The sequence below is a fragment of the Alligator mississippiensis genome, chromosome 2, assembly GCF_030867095.1.
Source record: "Alligator mississippiensis isolate rAllMis1 chromosome 2, rAllMis1, whole genome shotgun sequence".
Classification (NCBI taxonomy): domain Eukaryota; kingdom Metazoa; phylum Chordata; order Crocodylia; family Alligatoridae; genus Alligator; species Alligator mississippiensis.
In genome coordinates, this window is record NC_081825.1 from 258445070 (window position 1) to 258467701 (window position 22632).

At 45.3% G+C, this 22632-nt stretch overlaps 1 protein-coding gene and 1 long non-coding RNA gene across 6 annotated transcripts in view; one reads left to right on the plus strand and one right to left on the minus strand.

The window, feature by feature from the left end:
• Nucleotides 1-2497: 2497 nt before the first annotated feature.
• LOC109283500 (uncharacterized) lies at nucleotides 2498-3738 on the minus strand. Its single transcript, XR_002090666.2, has 2 exons — nucleotides 3661-3738; nucleotides 2498-3170 (listed from the first exon to the last, which is right to left on the minus strand). It is a non-coding gene; the product is annotated as an uncharacterized LOC109283500 (long non-coding RNA).
• A 248-nt stretch (nucleotides 3739-3986) lies between these two features.
• The window catches only part of MIPOL1 (mirror-image polydactyly 1), a 359424-nt gene continuing 340778 nt past the window's right edge, over nucleotides 3987-22632 (plus strand). For all 5 annotated transcript variants that reach the window (XM_019488729.2, XM_059723064.1, XM_019488733.2 and 2 more), the window contains exon 1: nucleotides 3987-4076. The gene's annotated coding sequence lies outside the window, so the exon portion shown is untranslated. The remainder of the gene's footprint in view (nucleotides 4077-22632) is intronic.

A 22632-nucleotide genomic window follows, 5' to 3' on the forward strand; every position in this document is an offset into this window, starting at 1 on the left:
CCTGGCATCCAGTGGTTCTTCCAGGCAGCAAGTAGGGGAGCAGGAGGAGGAAAAGCTGCAGCAGGAGCAGGGGGAAGATGCAGCTGAATGGGGCAGGGAGCATGGGGCTGGCAGGAGCATGAAGCCTGTGCCCAGGGGCTGTGCATAGCCATGGTGATGTGCTGCTTGCCCACCTGGCAGCACTGGAGGCATTGGCAGTGTGGAGTTTTGGCGCCCACTGCTGCAGGGGAGGCAGGGAGGCACAGGAGGGACACAGCCAACAAGGGACTCCTAGGAGAAAGGCAGCAGGGTGGGGAGTCCTGAGCCTGCAGCGGGCAGCCCACATCCACCTCTGCCCTGTTCGGCTTGGCTCCAGCTGCACCACCAGTGGGGGGTGGGAGGCAGGCATGTTTCCCACCTTTACATTTAAAAAAGGTGGTCACCCTACTTTTTGTATATGATTCATTTTTTTTCTGGTTCCAAGATGGCAGTGCTCCCTACTCCCAAAAGGAGTACTTTCAGGAATAAGGGGAGCAACTTCCAGTGGCAAAGGTCAGGGGTAGGACTTCCAGTCCCAAGATGGTGACTAGGGGGCAGGGCACCTGCCAAGGGGCTACCCTTGTAGCCCTTGACAGCTTGCCCAAACTCATTAAGCAGCCCACCCCTGCCTTAGAGTCATGAATTCTGTCATGTGATGATCATTGTCTCTCAAGTTTTCTCATGACTTATCAAGGAAGTTTTTCTCTCTGAAACTGCATAACATTGATACTTGTACTTCCCACCCTTCAACCTTTTCCTCCATGGTGGACACCAGCTGGCATTTGGTGCACAGGAAGTCACTTTGACCCTCTAGGAGGAACACAAACATAGCACATCCCATATAGCAGGGGTTGTCAATCAGGGGTACGCATACCCCTGGGAGTGCTTGGGAAGCCCCTAGGGGGTATGTGTGGGCAGGTGGGGATGGAGTGCCACCACCCAATGCCGCTGCCTCCCAGGAGCAGGGCTGGGGCCGGGCAAGGGCAACGGTGCCCCTCTGTGGGCTGCATAGGCGCCACCCGGCTGGCCAGACACAGAATAGGTGGAGGGGGAAGCTTGCACATAGCGGCTGCCGCCACCACCACCATCCTGCACTGCTGCCACTCTGTGTTTGGCCATGCGTCACACCCCCTCCCTGCTCTGTGTCCAGCTGCCGGGGGTACACTTATTAAAAGAGGTTGAAAAGCCCTGCCAAATAGGTAACAACTGCTGTGGAAAATGCTTAGACTGTGCTTTAGAACTTTTCACTTCTCCTGGGCTCAGCCCTTCTTCCTCAAACAAGCTCCCTCAGTTCACTGCTCAGTCTGCTGGAAAAGCTGTCTTTTATAAGACTGCCAGGCCTGAGCCTGCCTGGTTCATACCTCAATTAACTAGACAAGGCCCACCTGAAACAAAGCAGACCATGCAAATTTGCAAATACATACCCAGTCAGACAGTCACTACAAAAGAGGCTCTAGTTAAACACAGTGACCACAAATTAGACACAGCAACTGCAGGCAAACTACTGTTTGCTGTTCACTGTTGACAGGGTTCCCTATTAATAATAATGATGCAAATTAGGAGGTAAACGAACTCTAGTAAATTGTGGGGGTGGAGGAGAGAGAATCAACACAAATTTTCTTCTCCTTATTTTTCTGAATAATCTCTTCAGGGATAGAATCTATATAAAGTGAAATTTCACTCTTCTAATTATTATACTTTTCTGTGTCATAGGGGAACTGTTAGGATAAATAGACTGAAGATTGTGAGGCGGTCAGAAACTATGGTAATGGATGCTATGGAAGTAACTGAGATTACAGTACAGCTTAATTTTGTATATTCCAGAAATGTTTCACAGAATTAATGTTTAATCACAAAGTTTAATCAATAACTGTGGAAAAATAAATGTAAGGGCAAGGTAAAATATATTTTCAGGTAAGAATAAAATGCCACAGTAACGGTGAAATACAACACACATGAAGGAAAGCTGTTTGAGGTAGCAACAAAAAGTTGCAAAGGAGAAAGATTTTGTATCACTGGTGAAGGTATGAAAGGAATTAAGAGGTGAGTGTTAGACTACCAAGGGGCCCAAGAAGGGGAAGCAAGCCACCACAGAAAGGACATCAGAAACACAATTTGTCTAATCTTACTCTCCCAGCCCGTTTCTGTGCCAGAGGGACTTATCCTTTACAAACAGAAGAACATTTGAAGATAAGAGGCATTTTGAAGCGGATGAAGTTGTGCCAAAGCACACTTTGGCCTTTCTGAGAATGATTTGTCAAACCTCTCCAGATGTATTTTGCTGTTACAAAAATGAGAATTTGGTATATCAGAAGCCAAAACCCAATAAAATGTTGTTGTTTAAGGGATAATTCATTGAGCTATGGTTTAGTTCCAATAAATTGTTTTGCTAAACCTTCCATCTTATACTATTTCATCAACAAGTTATGTTGACTGAAGAGATATTTTATGGACAAAAGAAACTGTAGCTTTTAACTGCTTAGAATAAACCTCTGTCAGACCTTTAATTGTAATGAGACAATATGCAAACATGTAGAGAATCATGCAAAAGATGCTAACACAGTGGTAAAGATTGAGATTTAAATTGCACAAAAATATGGAAATTCAAACGTGTTCCTGCTGCAAATGTAACTTGATTCCCTTGTACTTATCAGAAAACAAATAGTAACTTGAACTTATTCATGTTATAAAAGTGGAGTAATGATTGTGGCAGGAATATAGAATAGCTCCTCTAAAATAATAAAATTTGAACGTGCTGACCTTCACATAATTAACATCTCAGCATTAATGTTTTGTTAACATTTGCATTTATTCCCTTGTTTTTGCTCAGGGACAACACTGCTCAATAAATACCCCAGTGGCTTGTTGAAAAAAAAAAGCTACCAGAGCATCTCTTAATTTTGTTCTAGGAATAGAGAGTATGTTCTGTACTGTTCACTTTGATACGGATAACAGACATGGGATCAGGATGGACTCATTGTAGCACTTCATCAGATGAAGGCCCTGTCACGGATCAGATCTTGTATTCCTCAGTGGGTGCCACAACAGCAAAAAGGGCATTTGTGCAGTGAGGCTGCGCCACGTGGACAGAATCATTAAAACATTTAAAATAAAGCAGCAGGCAAAGTGCAGGGAGTTACACGGAGAGACGTCTGTTATTAGAAACACAAACACAGCATCATTAAAGACAAAACTTCAGCAGTGAAACAGACACATCCAAATTATTCCCAGCAAGTGTCAGAGGCCTGGAAGACGATTGATTACACAGCCCTGCAGGGAGTCAATTTACAAACCTTTTCCCACTGGCTACATACCCCGCGAGTCCCCCCGTGCCTCCCCCGCCAAACAGCCTCTGCTGCCACCGGGCACTGTCCCCAAAGCACTGAAAACCAAAGGCATTTTACCCGACCCCTCTCCTCCCCCAGCACCGCATCGCCTACACCTCTGGGACACAAAACCAGCCTCTATAACAGCAGGAAGGATCCGCAAATGGTTTACTTGCTGACCCCCCCGGAGCTGTTCAGTAAACGATCAGTGAATATTTCCCCCTCATTTTCCAGCCCCGGCGCGCGGCAGAGATCCGCGCCTTCCAAGCGCGACGCCGCAGACTTCCTACGATCTCCGCGCCCGTAACCTTCTCACCAAGTGCCTCAAAACACCTCGCAGGCGCTTGGCCCTCCCGCTCCCAGGGAGATGCAAAGCCCGCCAGCTCCAGCTCCAGCTCCTTCCCCGGATCCATCTCCAAGGAGTACCACGGCTCTGCCTCCCGCCCCCGGGCGAGCGACAGACTAGCCCCAACTGCTTCCCGGCTCCCCAGCAGGCGCGACCAGCTGACCGGATTCCTGGCCGGCCGCTGCAGCTCCAGCTCCGCCTCCTCGCTCGGCCTGGGCCCTCCTTTCCTGCTCCTGCTCCTGCTCGTCCTTGCGTGCCCTGGCGGGCTGCGTCGCGCCCTCCTCGGCCTGCCGCTGCCCGAGCCTGCGGGCGCCCAGGGCTGCTTGCACACGCGGAGCAGCGTCTCCCTCGGGGCGCCTGGCACGAGCCGCGGGAGGAGGACGCAGGTAACGGGCTCGCCGGGCAGCTGGCGGGGAGGGGGGCTCGCCCTCTGATGGCACTTGCTCTCAGGAGCTGCAGGAAGGGCTCGCTCACCCGCTGTGCCCATGGGACGGGTGTGGGCACCGGGCAACAGGGAACTTCTGCTCGTGCCCTGCGCTCAGTAAAGGCACCTGTTATACAAGACCACTTTGCAGCTTGCGGTGCCTTGCCTACAAGTTACTCCCACCCACCCCCAGTTAAGAGAATTAAGGCCTGTAAGTACTGATGGTCTCCCTCAGTTTCTTAATACGCATATCAGAAGGAAAGGCTGCAGCTGTGAAGTGCCAGCACAGCAGCTAGAGCAGTGGTTCCCAAACTTTTCCTCAGCATGGCCCCCACTCCCAACCCATGGCCCCCCAGCCCTGCTGCCCCATCTGCTGATGTTGTGACCCCATTTGGGGCTGGAGTCCCCCAGGGTTCAAAATGCACTTTGAGTCTGCAAAAAAAATGGAGCTGCCCATCACAATGCCTTAATAAAATCTGAGACCCCCTCAGGTTATGATTTTCAAATCTTACAGGGGGGCTCTTGTCTCTTATGGGGGGCAGGGGGCTCAGGCCTTCTCCCGGGCTCTCCCATAAGTTAAACCCGGCAGCCCACAGTTTGGGATCCGTTGAGTTAGAGGCTTTGGCTTGTAGCAACCAAATTATTCACTGCTCTGAAGATGCTCAGTCCTAGCCTCCTGTGAAGCACAATGGCAGGGGAGCATAAGGATTCTTGCACTGTCATTAGTTGCCCTGGGAATAGAAGGCTTCCTTCCACAGGGGTCTTTATACAGTGCTCAAGTCACCACACTTGCTATAAAAATCAAGAAAGACATTAAGAAGTAATGGTACTAGGAAAAATATTTTGTATAAGGATAGTAATAGCTGTGGTGTGGAAAAGATTGGTGAGCTGTTTCAGAGGGTAGGAACTGGATTTGTTGAATTACTGTGGACAATGAAAGAAGGCCTTTACCCTATAAACTCATGAGTTGGGAAGGTCAGTAATGAATTCTTTGGAGTAGTGTATTGGTGGTACTCCATGACACAAAGAACAGTTAACCACATAAAAACAGTTTTCTTCATTCTCTTAAAAAGTTCAGATTTTAAAATGGTGTATTGATTCAAGCAGCTAATATTATTATTTGAGTTTCCCAATCTGTGTAATAGGAGAAATGCTTTCTTATCTACTTTCTCACACCCATGTGAATTCATTAGGTAATGTTCCTAAAACAAATTGAAACTCAATCAATCTGCTATGGGCTGAGGTTTTGGGGCAATGTCTTATCAATGTGGGGAAGAGGGGAAAGTAAAAGGGGCATGTATGCTGAGGGTTTCTTTTAGAACCATTGCAATTCCAGAAGACTATTAAAGTGTTTCTACCCTAGTCATCCAGATCTGTACTGACTTTGGGATCTGGGCCTGGGGACATGGGAATTAGTGGAGATAAGGTGCAGCAGAAGCCTGCTGATCCTTATTGTGAAAAATTGTTGCGACCGCTATTTCTCCACACTTTCCAGTATAGAATTAATAGCAGAGGGCTATAGAATGGCCGTAGGTTACAACATCGGTTACTTATAAACTCTACCAAAGTAGTTATTTGTAACTAGTTCATGAATTTTAAGGTAATTAAAACTAAGCCAAAACTGTCAAATGAAAGTTATTTGTTGAGTAATGTAGTCTTGCTTTTACATATTAATTTACAATATTTAATTTATTTACAATTGTCTCCTGGTTGTTAATGCAAATTATCAAGGTCTTGCTGTATAGCAAAGGTGGCATGATTTTAGGCTCAGGGAAGATAATTATCACCTCTGATGCCTGTTACTAGCTGGTACAGGGCCCAGAATTGATCCCAATCTCATATTACGAAGATTTGCATCCTCCCCTGTGGCTGAAGAGAAGCTGTTGCAATGACAGTTGTTAAATAGAAAGCCAAGAGGGAGGGATTCAAATATAATGAGATACATAGGGCATTGATGCATGTGCTCCAGGAGGCATGGGGGTGCTTTAAAAAGCACCCAGAGCATCACCCGTATCAATTTCCCTGTGCTGAAAAATAGCAGTGAGGCTCTTTGAACTAAAGCTTGTTGAATAAGCTTTAGTTCAAAGTGCCCAGCTGCCATGTTTCAGTATGGGGATGCTGATGCACGTGACACTGCTAGAGTGCATTAATGTCCCTGCTCCAGCAGACTCAATTAATCCAATCTGCACCGATGCACTGGAGTTACAGCATGTTGGAGCAGGCTCCCTGCACGTGTATAGGAGCTCATAGAGTTTAAGGGAGGGAAAGGCTTGCAGTAGCAAGATAGCCAGCCCATCCCTTGCTTAACATAGGACTGATCACTTTTATTTTTTTTTCTAGTTGCTTTTCTAGTCTAGTTCTAAGTACGATCAAGCTAGTAGATCTCAAAATCAGAAATATTCATCTTCTAAATTTAAACTCCTGTTACTTCAAGTTATGATAGTATCTCTCTAAATTATTCCTTTCCATTCTTGTTGTTTACATCCTTGATGTATTTGCTAAAAGTTTTCATGAACCTACATAGGATGTGATCTTGTAACATTCTGAGGTTTCATAAATCTGTAACTCCAGTTTCTTATTTTTTGTTGTTGTTATTTTTGCTTGAATTATCTCCAGGTGTGCAGATGTGTGTAGGGTTTTTAAAATACCTTTCTAGAACTCAGTGCTCAGAATGGAATTACATGTGAAAAAGAACATTTAATATTTCACCAGAAAAGAATTATTACCTCCCTGCTGATGAAACTTTTACACATGCTGCACCAAATTGTCTATAGTGGGTTATGGAATAGAGAAAATCCCACACAACTTACTGATTCGTTTGATGCGCTGGCTGGGGGAGTAGTTAGTTGATTGCACGATTTCACAATGATTACACACTTAATTCATACAACACAATTTTATTTTAAAATTCTTTGCTACGCATATAACACTGCTTAGCTTTAAGAAATAACACAAACATTAAGAACACAATAATTACATATATCACAAACAATGCTCCGAATGCACTTCCTTCCCAAACAATGCTATAAGAATTAGTATTACAAAAACAACTACAATTACAACTAAAAGTTAAATTTGAATCAATACTATTATTTTTCATAATATACTTACAATCCTAGAATTCCGAGAAGCCAAACACCTAAATATGGTTTCATTCCTCAGTAGTACAATTTAATGGGTTGGCCTCAGTAGTACGGTTCAATGGGCTCGCCTCAGCAGTGATAGGACCAAGTCCCCTTCCTTCAGTCCCTTTCGGGCACTCTGCAGCTTCAGTGTGAACTAAGAGATTCGTGTTCACGGAGAGGGTGGTTCAGGTGATCAGTCTGATCCGGCCTACACTTGCAATTCTTCCTTCGTTGTTCTGCAAGTAAGATTACCTCCAAATTGGGACAGTAGGTTACAGTTTTTATTGAGTGAGTTGCCATCTAGGGCCCCTCCTACCCAAACCTGTCACTACTCCCAAATTTGGGCTCAGATCTTTCTCAACAGATTCTTTTGCTTGGTAATTAGTTTCTTTCTTGACTATTCTAATTACTTTGGGGAATTTCCATATCACTGAATTGATTTTTTATTTCCAATCTTGTCAAAAGGCTCCTAGGGTTTGATCTCTCAGAATTTGGGATATTTGCTTAAGGGTCATTTTTAGGTTCTCTTTGTTAAAGGCCTCTAAAGATAAAATTCAAGAGTTAAGACTTTGAGCAAAGTCAGGACCTTCCGCATGTAGACGAAAACAATGGCATAGATAAGAAGATAAATCTTGTCTTCTTCCTAAACTGGCTAATGGGCAACTATTACAAACATTCAAACTATTTCATTCAATATGACAAAAATCTATTGACATTTTCTGCTATAATGCATTAGTGGGGTAGGAACTGAATGATGATTTTGTGTAGCCAAAGCTCTTCCCCTCCTCATTAATTCTAATCAGACTTCTCTTTTTCTGTACTGTTTCAGATTATTTCTTACCTGAGTTACTAGTTTACAGGTTGTGTCCATGTGTTGATCCTTGTGCTATTTCTTTGTATTTACTGCTTTGTGGAATTCTTCCTTTCTGCAACCATTAATGAGGATATTTGAATCAGGTTCAATTTATCATTGGCCTCTGGTATACCAGCCTGATACTTTATAGTGTATAGGGATTGTATTCAGTGTTTCATTCTTGTTGGCTTAATACAGTGTGAGGTACTTGCATATCTGGCTTTTTGGCCCTGTACCCCACTCAGCACTTCACTCCCTCTGATTGGTTGCAATTTAAAAGAGAATCTCAGAAATCACTTTAAAATAGTATGTTTGAAAATATAAACTGGCCATTAGCATTAAAAGGACAAAGCTGTAACCAGCAGGGCTAGGGACAAAAATTCAAAAAGCCTGAGCCTGAATTGATTCAATCTTTGCAGTTTAGTCTAACCTGGCTAGGGTAAACTGGTTTGTAAATGTACCAACATCCCCTCTGGACTGAAAAAATGCAGGCACATGCCTGCAGTGGCTCAAGCTAGAAGCTGGGGGTGCATTAGAGCAGCCCTCCCTTTCCTTTCATACTTCTGAGCTGAGGCGGGGTGTGGCCAGGACCTGGCAGGATGCTATGATTAGGTCAGGATTTCCCTTCCCTCCTGAGTAGGCCAGCAGGCAATGTTTATCACCCCTAACTCAGTGTTTATCAGCCCGTTAAGAAAACAACAGAGGGACATTACCAGCTTTCTGTTGATTCTGCCTTTGTCCTGTGGGCCACAGCTCGGAGGTGGCCAGCTCATGGTCTGCTAGCTAATGCTGAGAGGTGTCTCTGAGGGACATGGGAATGCCTGCTTAGTAGAGAGTGGGGGGGAGCAGTCTCTCCTGCAGTCTCTGTTGGAGCTGCAGCCAAGCAGCAGAGGGGAGGGGCCAGCCCTGCTGTGGAGCAGAGAGCCCCACCCAGCCCAGAGAGCATGCTGGGATGCTGGAGGGCTCTAATTTAATTTAAACCAGCAAGGGATCTGGGACAGACATTGGATGCTACACTAGGGGAGTACATCAAGGGCTCGGTGAGCAACTGTTCACCAGGGCACCTGAGGAGAAAACCAGGAGTAATGGCCACAAACTCCTGGAAGATCTATTCAGGCTCAACGTTAGGAAAAACTTCTTCACAGTTAGGGTGTCCAGACTGTGGAATAAGCTCCCTCCAGAGGTGGTGCAATCGCCTACCATGGAAATCCTCAAGAGGAGACTAGACAGTCACCTTTCTGGGGTCACCTGACCCCCAGTTATCTTTCCTGCTTGGTGCTGGGGAATGGACCCGATGATCTTCTGAGGTCCTTCCTGGCCTTACAGTCTATGAATCTATGAATAAACTGGTTTGAACCAAATCAGTCAAGTCTGATACTATATTCATCCAAGTTTATCTCAAACTGGTTTCAGCCATTTTCAAACTGGTTTATGTGTACTGAACATAAGTTCTGTTACAGGTTTAAACCAGTTTCTGGTCACTTAAACTGGTTTATGTGTAATATCTGTCCCTAGCCCAGGAGTTTAGGGGCATAAAAATTCTTCCCATCTATAATCATCTAATAGCAAATCTATAACAATTCTATGTAGAATTTGGGGTATATTCTTAATAAGTACTTCCAAAATTCATAGGCCACCTTTTAGTATAATAGAATAGTTAGGAGATGGTTATGTTTGTGGAGGGGACCAGTAGTTAAAAAATATTTTTGCAGGTCCATCCAGGAAAGGCAACCCTTAAGGTTCTTTTTCAGCTCAAACCTCACAAATCTGTATTAAAGCTCCCTTTCATTTGAATGGATTAATGAAAGGTTCATTCCTGGACTATGGGTAGTTTAGCAAGTTTCATTATATAGCAATATTTCAGCAGCCAAGTAATCCTGAAAGTATGATTTCTGGTTTTCCCTTTTCCATTTTCCCTTTCCTTTGAAAAAGGCACTGCAAACACTTAGGAAAATATTAGATGATAACTGAAACATGGAAATATGCACTGAATAGCAATAGATATATAACCCAATACAGTATATGTTGTTTGTTGCTTTCTTTGTAGGCATTGAAATAATTTCATAATGGGCACTACCTGTTAAATTATTAATTCTGCATGCAGTCGATACAATTATGTAAGGTATTTTATTCATATGAGAAAAATACACATTTTAGAACCAATGTAACTTTATAGTCCATTAGAACTTTTTGAGAAGCTTTATTAGCTACTGTAAACAGGTACTTGGGATGAAAATTTTCACTGTAGCTTTGCTACCCTGGCAAGGGTAGGAGTGATTTTAGTCACTTCACAAGGTTTTTAAAGCATTAGTGTAGTAATAAGCCATGTAAGTATAGGCCAACTGTATAGAAAATAATTTTAACAATGTTTTACTGTGTATCAGTAAAGTTGGCTGAATCTTACCAAAGCTCATTGTCACAATTCTTACTTTTTGGATGATACCTGATATTACATAGGTACCATCTTGGTTATTTGTCTGACATACTAACCTGGTTGTAACAAACCGATTTGCTATTATGAACCTGAAGCAAGTTAGTTTTAATGCAAATGTTGCCTATACTTGCTTGGAATACTTTAAAAAAAAGTAGAAATAATGATTATTTGGGATCTTAGCTCTTTCTTATCCTTTGTCTTTACCATTTAGTTTTCATTTCAGAAAGGTGATGGAAGGGCAGTGGTTTATGAACTGTTTCTAAGCCTGCAACTAAGTATGAACTTTGTGGTATGTGTGATTTATTCAAAAGGCAAAACTGTTTTAAAAATATAGTTAATCATTCCATTTTCAAATTTCAACTTAAATGTAGAAGAACCAAAGACATATTAAAACATCATGTTCAATAAATACCTGCCTTTTTCCTGTTACAGGGGTGTAGGTTGTAGCTGTGTTGGTCTAAGGACATAGGCAGACAAGGTTCTTTGGGTGAATCTGGTATCTTTTACTAGACCAACTTAAATAGTTGGAAAACAATTATTATTAAGCAAGCTTTCGGGTTCAAAAACCCTTCGTAAGGCTAAGGAAGTTTCTGCAGTTGGTGTGTGCTCTTCCTGGATGGAATGAAAAGTAAAGAAGCCATAGGCTGGTCTGGTATGCATACAAGACAGGTAGTATATCTCATCCAATGCACCAAATGCCCTGAAGGAAAATACGTAGGAGAGACCAAACAACAACTCTGCACCAGAATGAATGCACACCGGAAATCTATCAAAGACGGGAATACCCAGTTACCTGTGGGGGCACATTTCTCACAAGAAAACCACTCTGTCTCCAATCTCTCAGTCCTGATCCTCAAAGGAAACTTACAAAACACTTCCCAGAGATGAGCCTAGGAACTCCACTTCATCAACCTCCTGGATACTAAAAATCATGGACTAAATATAGACATTGGATTTATGACACATTATAACCTGCCTGACAACTGACTCCCCAGGTATCTCTCCACTATTCATCCCCCTTCTCTCTCTTCCCCCCCACTCCAGCCTGTCTCTCACCCATTGACTCCTCAATCTACGTTTTCACTGACTTACCTGTCTTGTATGCATACCAGACCAGCCTCTGGCTTCTTTACTTTTCATTCCATCCAGGAAGAGCACACACCAACTGCAGAAACTTCCTTAGCCTGACGAAGGGTTTTTGAACCCAAAAGCTTACTTAATAATAATTGTTTTCCAACTATTTAAGTTGGTCTAATAAAAGATGTCAGATTCACCCAAAGAACCTTGTCTGCCTATGCCTTTTTCCTCGATTTCATTAAAAAATGAATATTGAAAACGGTCATAGAATTTTGGTGATGGCTTTTATAGACAAGTATAGACACAAGCATTGTTAGAAAGTTCTCAGATTTTAGCAAAGGTTAAAATCTAATAGACTGATATTATAGGTCTCAGTTTGAAGAATTCTTCCTAATGAGGAAAACTGAAATGCATACATCAATGTATCAGTCATAGTAAAAGAACTAGCAAATTCAGGGCTGGCTCATTTTGCAGTCAGTGTCAGAACTTCATCAATTTCAATAGTGTAGGATTAAACCTTCATCTCTTGTAGGTCACTATGGATGCAAAATTCAATAAAAAGAGCTCAGGGGTTCTATATACTAATGGCCAAATACTACCTTTACTGTCATTATCTGTAACTCCCTTGAAGACAGACTTTTGTTTCTGTTATATGTTCATTTGAATTGCAAGCCAGTTATGTACTAAATTAAATTATAGTCCTGTGAAGAAGAAACAAGTGTGAAAGAAATTAGAAAGAAGCTACATTTGTTCTAGATTCTCTCCTGGTAGTATGAAGCGTGATACTTCTGGAATGTAAAGATAATTTAATTTTAAAACATCATGAAAAGGAAAAAAAAAGATGCAATTCTTTGTATGTGGATGTCAATTACAAAGTAAGTGAACTTAGTAACATCACAGTTGCGGTGGTCGATCCTGTCAGAGCATGGCTAGGGAGAGACCTTTCACATAAACTGGTTTAAGTGATCAGAAACTGATTTAAATCGGTAACAGACCAGAAGCTCGGTGAACATAAACCAGTTTCAAAATGGCTGAAACTGTTTTAAGATAAACCTGGTTGAATGTACTATCAAACTTAACTGATTAAGGTCAAACTGTTTTCTAGAACTTCTGTCCCAGACCCCTTCCTGGTTCAAATTAAATCAGTCTCCCAGCATCCCAGGATGCTTTGCAGCCCTGGACTGGGCTGTGCTGTACGCTCCAGGGAGCAGGGTTGGCTCCACCCTTCTCCTCTTTAACTGGAGTGGTGAGGAGTGGCTGACAAGGGGGTGAGGGTGGGAAACCCGACTGGGGACCACAGCTGGGTCTGTGCGGTGAGGGGCAGCACCTGCCAGTCTACTCCTCCCTTGGCACTGGGGTGGAGGAAGGAGCGAGACTTGGGGTGGTGGTAGGCGGGGGGGACAGCCTGAGAGGGACTGCCAGCAGACAGGGAACCAGCAGGAGACCAGCAGTCTTCACCCCCTACTGCTTCTGGCACAGACTGAGGTGGCAAGCAGTTGATAAGGGGTAGAGGAGGGGATGTAATTCCCCTCCGCTCTCCCAGGCCATGGGGGAGGGGGAGGAGGCTGGGGAACAAGGGCTGGAGGGACTGGTCCCCTGCCACCAGGTGAGCACAGGCCCTGCAGGATCAGACTGAGAAGTGTAGGCAAAGACCTGGCACAATCATCACATGTATGTGCTGGAGACGGAGCTAAGGGAAAAAGAGAGGGTCCCAGACTGCTTGGGCTGGTGTGACCAAAGAAAGCAGAGAACCACATTTACATTACAAGGCAGAACCTGTAAAAGGCGGGAGTCTGGGATACCTAAGAAGATACAAAGACACTGAATGCATGAGAGTCCTGCCAAAGGTGATGAGCACACTAATGTCAAGGCACCCAAGAGGGAGAAGGGGGGGCAAGTGTGCCTGTAAAAACCCAAGTAGACATGAGGCCTGTGGGATCCCCACTCCAACACCTAAGATGACCTGCTGATTCCCCAAAAAAGACTTTCTGAATACCTGGCTGTAAGGAGACACTCTGCCCCCAGGATTGCATAAGAGTTATGCATGGCTTTCTCTTGTCTTTTTGGTTTACATTTTAAGGTAGACTAATTTGTATGCACTCTCACTGTGTTTTACTGGGCTGTATCTTAGCATAAACAAAGGTTTTGGGTTGTTTTTTGTTGTGTGCTTGAGGTTGCAAATTGCTGTGTTCATTACGTGCTCGTTTCAGAGAAAGGACTATCCTTGTTCAAGCTTTTATGAATTCAATGCCACTTTCTCCCCACCCAATCCCTTCTCAGCCTGGCAGGGGCTGGCCCCCCAGCCAGGCAGACCCGGCCAGGGAGGGGATTTAAACTCCCACACTCCAGGTGCTAGCCCAGGGCTGGAGCCTGGCACTGCCTCCCTTCCCTCTGACAGTGGCTGGCAGAGTTGGAGGTGTGTTTTACTGCCCCCTAGCTTCTGGCCTCAGCCACTGCAGGCATGTGGCTGTATTTCCTGAATCAAAAGTAAATGTCTGTTCACTTGCTTCTCAGTTTAATCTGTGCAGTTTAGACTAACCTGCAAAGACTGAATTGATTCAGCCTCGGGCCTTTTGACTGTCTCTACTTAAATCATGCGTCTAAACTGTACCTCAGATTGAGAGGAACATGCCTTCAGGGATGTAAAATAGATTAATATGAATCTTTTTAAGGTCAAGGAATTGTGAGCTTGAAACAAACAGGCAGAGTTTTTAGTAGAAATTTGAAAATATAGTGGTCTTAGTATTTGTTCATATGAAGGAAATGCACATTACTAGCACAGACAGGATTCTTTGGGTAAATGTGATATTTTTTATTAGACCAACTAAATAGCTGTAAAAAATTGTTCTTTGCAGGCTTTCAGGCAAAAACACCCTTTGTCAGGCATAGGGAGAGTCTGCTGGTGTTTTGTCTGCCCCCCTGAGTGGAATAAAAGCCAAAATGAGTTTCGCTTCTTTCTTTCCATTTCAAATGGCAAAATCCAATGTCTTTCATGTTTTAGGGTTGTTGGGTTTTAGCCGTGTCGGTCTAAGGACAGGCAGAGCACACAAAACACCAGCAGATTCTCCTGATGTCTGAAGAAGGGTTTGTACCTGAAAACTTGCAAAGAACAATTTTTCCAACTATTTAGTTGGTCTAATAAAATATACCACATTTACCCAAAGAACCCTGTCTGCCTATGTCCTTAGACCAACACAGCTACAACCAACAACCCTTACTGGCACATGGAGCTGAAAATTAAATTATCAGCTTTTTTGTTTAGAATTAAATTTTATGTACACCAATATAACAAGTGGCACAGTGCTTGTACTGCCGTGAGAGTAACTGAGTAAGACTCTTCAAAGCTTGTTTGGTGATATGTACAAAAATGAAATATTTTGTAAAATGTTTTGTGTCATTTTAAAATTACTGTACTGTAGTTCTACACTTGAAAATATGCTTAAACCCTTTTAGGATTAGGTCCCTAATTTGCATTTTCTTAGTTACTTTTCCCCATCCACTAGCTGCCCAAAAATGAGATTTGGTGTTAATTTGCTTGCACTACTCTATACAAAATACTTCATTCAGATTGCAACCTTTGCTTTGTTTTATTTTAAATCCCACTCTACCACCTGTTAAGGAAACTGAACCATTTTGTATGCATCAAAAATGCTTTGCACACTTCTAACATAAAATAAAAAAGTCTTGGAACATGGTTTGATTTTTTTTCTGTCAGTTATAGATTTTCTTATTTGGCATAAAGACAAGTTAATTTGCAGAGAAGTCTTTGTTTTCAACAGAGTTGGAATGGCTTAAAACAACTTTGTATAAGGCTGGCTAGCATTCATTTGTTATTTCTCTGATGTAAGTACACCATTTGTCCTCTTCTAGTTCACTACAACAGGATGGGTGCCTAAACGTTTCAAAGGGAGGAAATGCTTGCCAGACATCCACTATATACATACCAAGTACAGAAAGTATCACTTGGTGAGGTGAATTTACTTGGTTTGGGAATAAATGTTATTTTAATTAAGTGTTCTGATTGTGGGAGGGACCTAGCTTGCAGCATAATAGTTTAGTTAGAGGCTCCAGAGATAACATCTGCTGGACAAAGGATATGCATTGGGGATAGGGACAAAAGTTACACATAAACTGGTTTAAATGATCAGAAACTGGTTTAAAACTGTAACAGAACAGAAGTTCAGTGCAAGTAAATCAGTTTCAAAATGGCTGAAACTGGTTTAAGATAAACTGGTTGAATTTAGTATCAAACTTAACTGATTAAGGTCAAACCGGTTTATGGAACTTCTGTCTCAGACCCCTTCCTGGTTTAAGTTAAATCAGAGTCCTCCAGCATCCCAACATTCTTTTCAGCCCTGTCTGCTGGGGCAGGGGTGTGGCCAGATGGTGGCCCGCCATGGCCCTGTGAGGTGAAGATCTGGGACCCCAGCCAGGGTCTGCCTGACCAGGGCACAGCAGCCCTGCCAGGGCACTCCCCCTGCCCTCACTTCTGGAGTGGTGGGTGGTATGGCCAAGCTCGGAAGCAGCCTCGAGCAAAAGGAGGACAGAGGTAGGTTGAATTCCCATCTCCCTCCCCTGTCCCACTGGCAGGGACCCTAGCCGGGGTCTGCCTGGCTTTACCCTCCTGCTGCAGGCTCAGTGTAGCCCAGGAGTCCCAGAGCCCCCATCCCAGCCAGGGGGCTATTACGTTGCGCTTTCCCAGCTGCCAGGGCTCAGGTTTCACTTGGGGCAGCCCAGAAGCTAAGGCCAGATCGGAGGGACGCGAAACAGCCCCAAGCCGAGGTGGGGACATGCACAGAGGGATCACAGCAGTGGCAGCTCCATCCTGGATGTGAGCCCTGTCGGGACCGAGGGCGGTCTAAGGCTATGGCCAGTAGCCCGGACTGTCAGGTGGGGGTTTTTCCACGATGGAGTAGAGTTAGGCACGGAAGCGTATTAGTTTTACAAAGAAAGCTTTACTTACACTGCCGATGGTCACAGTGCAGGAAGGAAACTTGCTTGAGTTGCAGTTGCACACAAACAAACACAAGTGAGATCTCTTGCCGAACCGAACTGAGATGAGTCGTCGATGTACGACTCCATGAGCGCTTCATACAGGGGTACGTCAAATTTTCCACTATGACGGGGAGTGGCTAAAAGCTGATCAGGCCTTTATGTCCTCCTCCAAGACACACGCGGAGTTTGCTAGGCTCCACAGTGCGCTCAGAGTTCCCCACGAGATGGTTGTGGAGTCCTCCAACTTGGGCGGAAACTGCTCTAACCTTTTGTATGGCTAGCGAGCCAATTGCTAGCCGGCACGTAGGAATGATTTAGAATTGACCAATAGTGGGACACTAATTTGCATGCGTGTGGCGGGAACTCTTTTGCACTGGGGTTTTCTCTCTGCAGCTGAGAAATCCACCGTGCAAAGAAAGCTCCATGTGGCGGGAAAATTCCAATGTGCCGAGGCACTAAAAATCATTGGGTTATGACAAGCCCCATTAGGCAGAGGGACCCTGGTGGGGTGGGAGAAAGGTCTTGAATGTGCCGGCTAGCTGAGCTGAGCGTGCAGCTGGGGGAGCAGCTCCTGCCTGGTGACTTCTTGTACCCAGTGGAGCAGCTTCTGTTCTGCAGCCATGTACATGGCACAGGCTCATCCCCTCAGCCCTGAGCCCTATTACCTGTGGCTGCCAGGCTGGGCATGCACTGCTGGCTTTTCCCCTACCTAGTGGTGGTGGCGGTGCAGCATGGCCCCATGTACCAGGCACCAGGCGTGTGGTTTTACCCCTGTGGCTTCTCCTCCACTACCGTCAGGAGGCCCCACCCTGGCCATACTGGTAGGTCCATGCTGCCAAACTGTGGTTGGCTGCTGGGCAGGCAGAAAGTGGTGGCAGCAGCAGCAGGGAAATTGGTGCAGCATGGCCCTATGTACCAGGCACAGGGTGCTACTTCTACCGCTTCCCTGCTGCTGCCATCTGCCCACCCAGTGACTAACTGCAGTTCAGTGTCCTGGGTGGCGCCTACCAGTATTGCCAGGACGGACCCCCCTGATGGTGTCAGCATTTTCAGGGAAGCAGTAGGGATAGTGCCCCACATCTGGTACATGGGGCCATGCTGTGCCTATTGCTTCCCTGCTGCTGTAGCCATCTGGGATGTGTCCAGGCACTGGCTTAGCATGGCCCCTGAGGCAAAGGGGGCAGGGAGGGGGTTTCTTCCCCCCTCTGTCCCCTGTTCTCCCGGGGATCTGGAGCCAGGGTCTGCCTGGTCAGGTACAAGCAGAGGAGGGGACAACTGGGGCTGGCAGACCCTGGCTGCGGTTCCCTAGTGGGAGAGGGGATGGAGGGAGGAATAAACCCCCTCCTCCTCAGGAGGCCATGCCAGGCTGGCATCTGGCCACGTGCCAGACAGTGGTGGTGGGGAAGCTGTTGGTGCAGCATGACCCTGTGTACCAGGCGCTAGGCATGCGGCACTACCTTTGCTGCTTCCCCGCCACCATCATCTGCCCGCATGGTGGATGACCACAGTTTAGTGGTGCAGGTGGTGCCTACCAATACAGCCAGGGTGGGCCCCCCAATGGTGGCAGTGGTGGGAAAGCCATAGGGGTAGAACCCCGTGCCTGGCATCTGGTACATGGGCCCGTACTGCACTGTTGCCACTGCTGGCTAGGGTAACAGTGAGTAGGGTGCGCTCAGCTCAGCACCCGGGGGACACAAGTAATAATGCTGAGGGTGAGGGGGTGAGCCCACGCCATGCACACTACTGCAGGGGCTGGGGCCATTCTGGGCACCAGTCTCCAGTGTGTAGAACAGGCTGCTGGGCAGGAGCTGCTTCCCCAGCTGCATGCTCTGCTTGGCTTTGCTCTGCCCCAGGCTAGTGCCAACACACTTGAGCCCCTTCCCCGCCCCTCTCCTCCTCCCCCAGCCTGGGTCCCTCTGCTTGGTGGGGCTCATGTCCAGAATGGAGCCGTGCCACCACCATGATCCCTCCGTGTGTGTCCCCACCTGGGCTTGGAGCCATTTCACTCCCCCCCCCCCTCCCCCCCATCCTGTGGCCTTTGGTCTTGGCCCCAAGCAAAAACCCAGCCCCTCCCTGTCATACTTAGCCTGCTGGGGCCTGGCCACTTCCCCCCACCCCCGGGTTCAGCTTACCTCCAGCCTGCAGGGAAAGGAGAGCTTCCTTTAATATCCGTGGCTTCTAGTTTGAGGCACTGCGGGAGTCAAAATGAATGCCTATTTACTTGCATCAGTCAACCTATGCAGGTTAGATTAACCTGCAAAGATTGAATCAATTCAGGCTCAGGCTTTTTGAATGTCTGTCCCTAGTCTGGACTGTCTCCAGCCATGTTTACTTATGACATAGGCCTTTGTCTTGGATCAAGATAGTGCTAAATTGAGTTGTGCAAATAATGCATAATTGTGTTTGATGAGTGCACTAAAAAATTAAAACCAGGTTTTTTTGTTTTACTTTGTTTTTTGTTTCATTTCCAATGAAATGGTAGGGGGAAAAACAGCTAAAAAGATATATTGGGGGGGGGAGGGGTTTGGGGGAGGTATTTTAAATACTTCTCCAAAACAAAAAATAACGAGATACATTCTCCACTTGCAATAGAAAATCTACCCACAGTGTTTTCCACCCCCGCCCCCATTTTTATCCATAACTATTTACCAAATTTGTATTCAGTTTGGTGGGACTGAAAACTATTTACAGAACTGCATTTCTTAGCTACTTTACCTTAAATAAATAAATAAATGGCCCAGCTCTCAAAATAATCATCTTTACCTATTATAGAGAGACATGGTATACTGATCTAGTGTGTTATACATTGTAGCAAACAGCTACTCCTAGCAGGGATTGTTTAAAGGTACTGAATGTTACATCTTTTCCTTGTCCCAGGCTAGCTATTGCAAGATAGCATCTGACAAAGTACACTGTTGCTTATGAAATCTTAGGCCTCTCTGAATTAGTCTTTGGCTCCTAGCATGTGTTCATTTAATGGTGTAATTGGGTCTGATCCCTGATCCCAACAATGGTGCCTCCTGCACCATGCACCATTAGTACTTGTCAGCTAATAGTCAGTCCCAGGCCTGGGGCTTCATCAGTCTTGAATTGGCTCCAATGATGTCCCAGGGCTGACTTATAATTAGCTGATTGTGGGTCCCAGCCTAGGGATCACATCAGCGCCTTGAATGGGTTCTAGTGCGGACCCCGGGCTGAGACCGACAATCAGCTAATTTTGGGTCCCAGTCCCAGGACTTCACTTGGCCCAGTTTGAGACTTTGGTACAGTTCCAGGGCTGTGACTGACAATCAGTAGACTGTGGGTCCCTGCCCTGGGACTATATTGGAGCCAGTCCTACAGCCCTGTGCACCTGGATGTCAGAAAACCTGGTGAGCAGCCCAGCCACACACAAGGTTTTTAAAGGTCCCAGTGAATGGGGGTGGGAGGAGGGATTGGAATCCGAGGATCCCCATGTCTGAGATTTCAAGTGCTTTGCTCCACAGCTCCCTTGGGGTTGTGGGGAAAGCTAGTCTGCTTACCAGATCACAGGGAACCCTGCAGCTCCCTGCAACCCAGCACTAGAGCATGCCTTGCTCCTCAGCTCCTGACAAGCTAGGCAAGCACCATATCAGGTTATTGGGGGCCCCAACTAATAACACCCTGAAAACAGCAGAGTTCAGTCCCATGCAGGGTTGTACCACACAGTGGTAAGCCTGTTGACAAGGGGGGATCTGTCAGCCAACCTCTATCATGCAGCTGGCATCGGACTGCATAGCGGGGCTACCCAGCTGCCCATTCAGTTTAAGGTGTGATGGAAACCAGCCACAAAAATATTGCACACATTTAGTTTCTTGTTTTGTCATTAGATTAATTGTCTTAATGTGTGGCTGGGTATTATTTACATTGCAATTAACAGGTTAATTGCATTTTAGGTATAACATCTGCCAGAGACCTATAAGGTGCAACTCTGCCGTGCCTATTGCAGGTATGGTTATGGTAATATCAGAAAGAAAAAGTGTTGTTTTGTCCTTTCTTACGATTTTCATTCTGGTATTACCTGAAAGCTGTTCAGAAATGTATGTGATATAGAATGGTTTATTTTATAAGTTCAACTCTTTTGTGAAAGGAAGTCCAAACTGAGATACCTATGTGTTGTCTGGACATCATTGAGCACATAAAAATTATTATTTGATGTGTTCCCATATTGTAAGCAGAAAAAATATCTGGGCTGGTGTAAACTGCACATTGAAGAAGGTGATGCTTATAAATATAATTCTTCCTTTCCAAGGTCCTTGATTTATGATTAAGGACATACTCTAATCAAGGAGGCGGGTGGCTGACTTCGTGGACAGATTGCGGAGCCGGCCACCATTTTCATTGGCTTATCACAGCCGGCTACCTCTACGCTTCTGGCTGAGGGGCCCCAGTGGCTCTGCCCCTCACCACTGATTGGCTGAGAGCTGTCTGTCATGCAGCCCTGCCCCTTACTCCTGACTGGCTGAGAGGGCTGTCTGTTATGCAGCTCCATCCCTTGCCACTGACTGGCAGCCCTCTCAGCCAATCAGAAGCAAAGTTAGGGGGCACCATCTTGGCTGCTTCATTTTGCATTGGTGGCTGCCTCCCCCCCCCGAGGCTACACAGCTGGGTGCAGCAGCCGCAAGGACCTGTGTGTCTCACCGGGGAGCCAGTATTTTATTTTTAGGGATTTTTTCATGGATTTAGCAGACAATGTCCAATTTTGCAATTTCCAGAAAATCCATGAATTCACAAATTAAGTGGGTCCCTATTTATGGTTGTATTTTGTGGGATTTGGTTATCAAGATACTGCATTCCTGCCCTGTATATTCAGGTTAGTCATGCAGAAACAGGGCTGAAAGCGACCCTAAGAGATTCTCTTTTTAAACCCCAGGGATGGCAACTTGTGGTACAGGTGCCACAAGTTCCATGGGTAGCCTCTGTGTATGGCACACAGCTGATAAGGGATGGAATAGGCACCGCAGTGGCAGATAGGGCAGGGGGCAGAAAGCTGAGCAACACACTGGGTGAGGAAAAGGTATCAGAGTGGCACTCAGGAAGGAAGTGTGCCCCAGACTAGCCCCATCTGCCAAAAAGCTTGACCCCCAACTGATCTGAACCATTCTAGATATAATTTTTCTAACCAGAAGATAAAAAACTTCCAGTGTTGGAGATTCTGCAACCTCCCTAAGTAACCAGTGGCCCATTGCTTGCCAGGTAACTACATTTATAGTAGCTCAAAATGCCTAACCTGCAACTCCTTTGTTGTGATTTAACACTGTTATTACTTGCCTTATCCTCTGCAGACATGGAGAGTAGTAGCTCTTTATAACAACTCTCTTTGCATTTGAAGACTTATCAAAGCCCCCCTCAGTCTTCTCTTCTTTTCAGACTAGATAATTCTTTCTAGTAGAAATGTTGAGGTTGCTTAGGATCCTACAATATCAAGTATTTAGCAGTGATGGACCTAAAAATAAACTTACAGATGCAATTCCAGTAAGTAAGTAGTGATTTTTAATGATCTCATTGGTTTTGTGTGTCTATTTTCTCTGTGTACATAGTGTACATTTTGTACACTTGTAAACTAAATTTTCCTGTTTTTAAATGTAAATATTCCTTTTTCCACATGAAAATATTAGGTTATTTTTTCTTTGTGAGCACAGTCCCTGATACATGTCACACAAATGGCTTGATTTATGGCAGTGATTATCAACCAGAGTGCCACCAGTTTCTTGGAAGGGTGCCACAAAGTATGAGGAGATAAACAGATGAATGCAAGCACAAGTTTTTCCCTGCCTGTCCAATCTTCAGCACTGTAATATATACATTCGTTTTTGAAATTGGATGCTACTCACTTCACAAGAGTTATGGAGAGCTGCCTCAGATCCATTGACGGGTGCCTGGAGTCCAAAAAACTTGAGAGCCACTGCTCTTTGGGGATGAAAGTTGGCAGTGTTCTCTGTGGAGGATGCTCTTGAGCATGCCCTGATTACATGTGCCAGACCTGAAAACATGGTGATGAAGCTCCTTTTGCAGG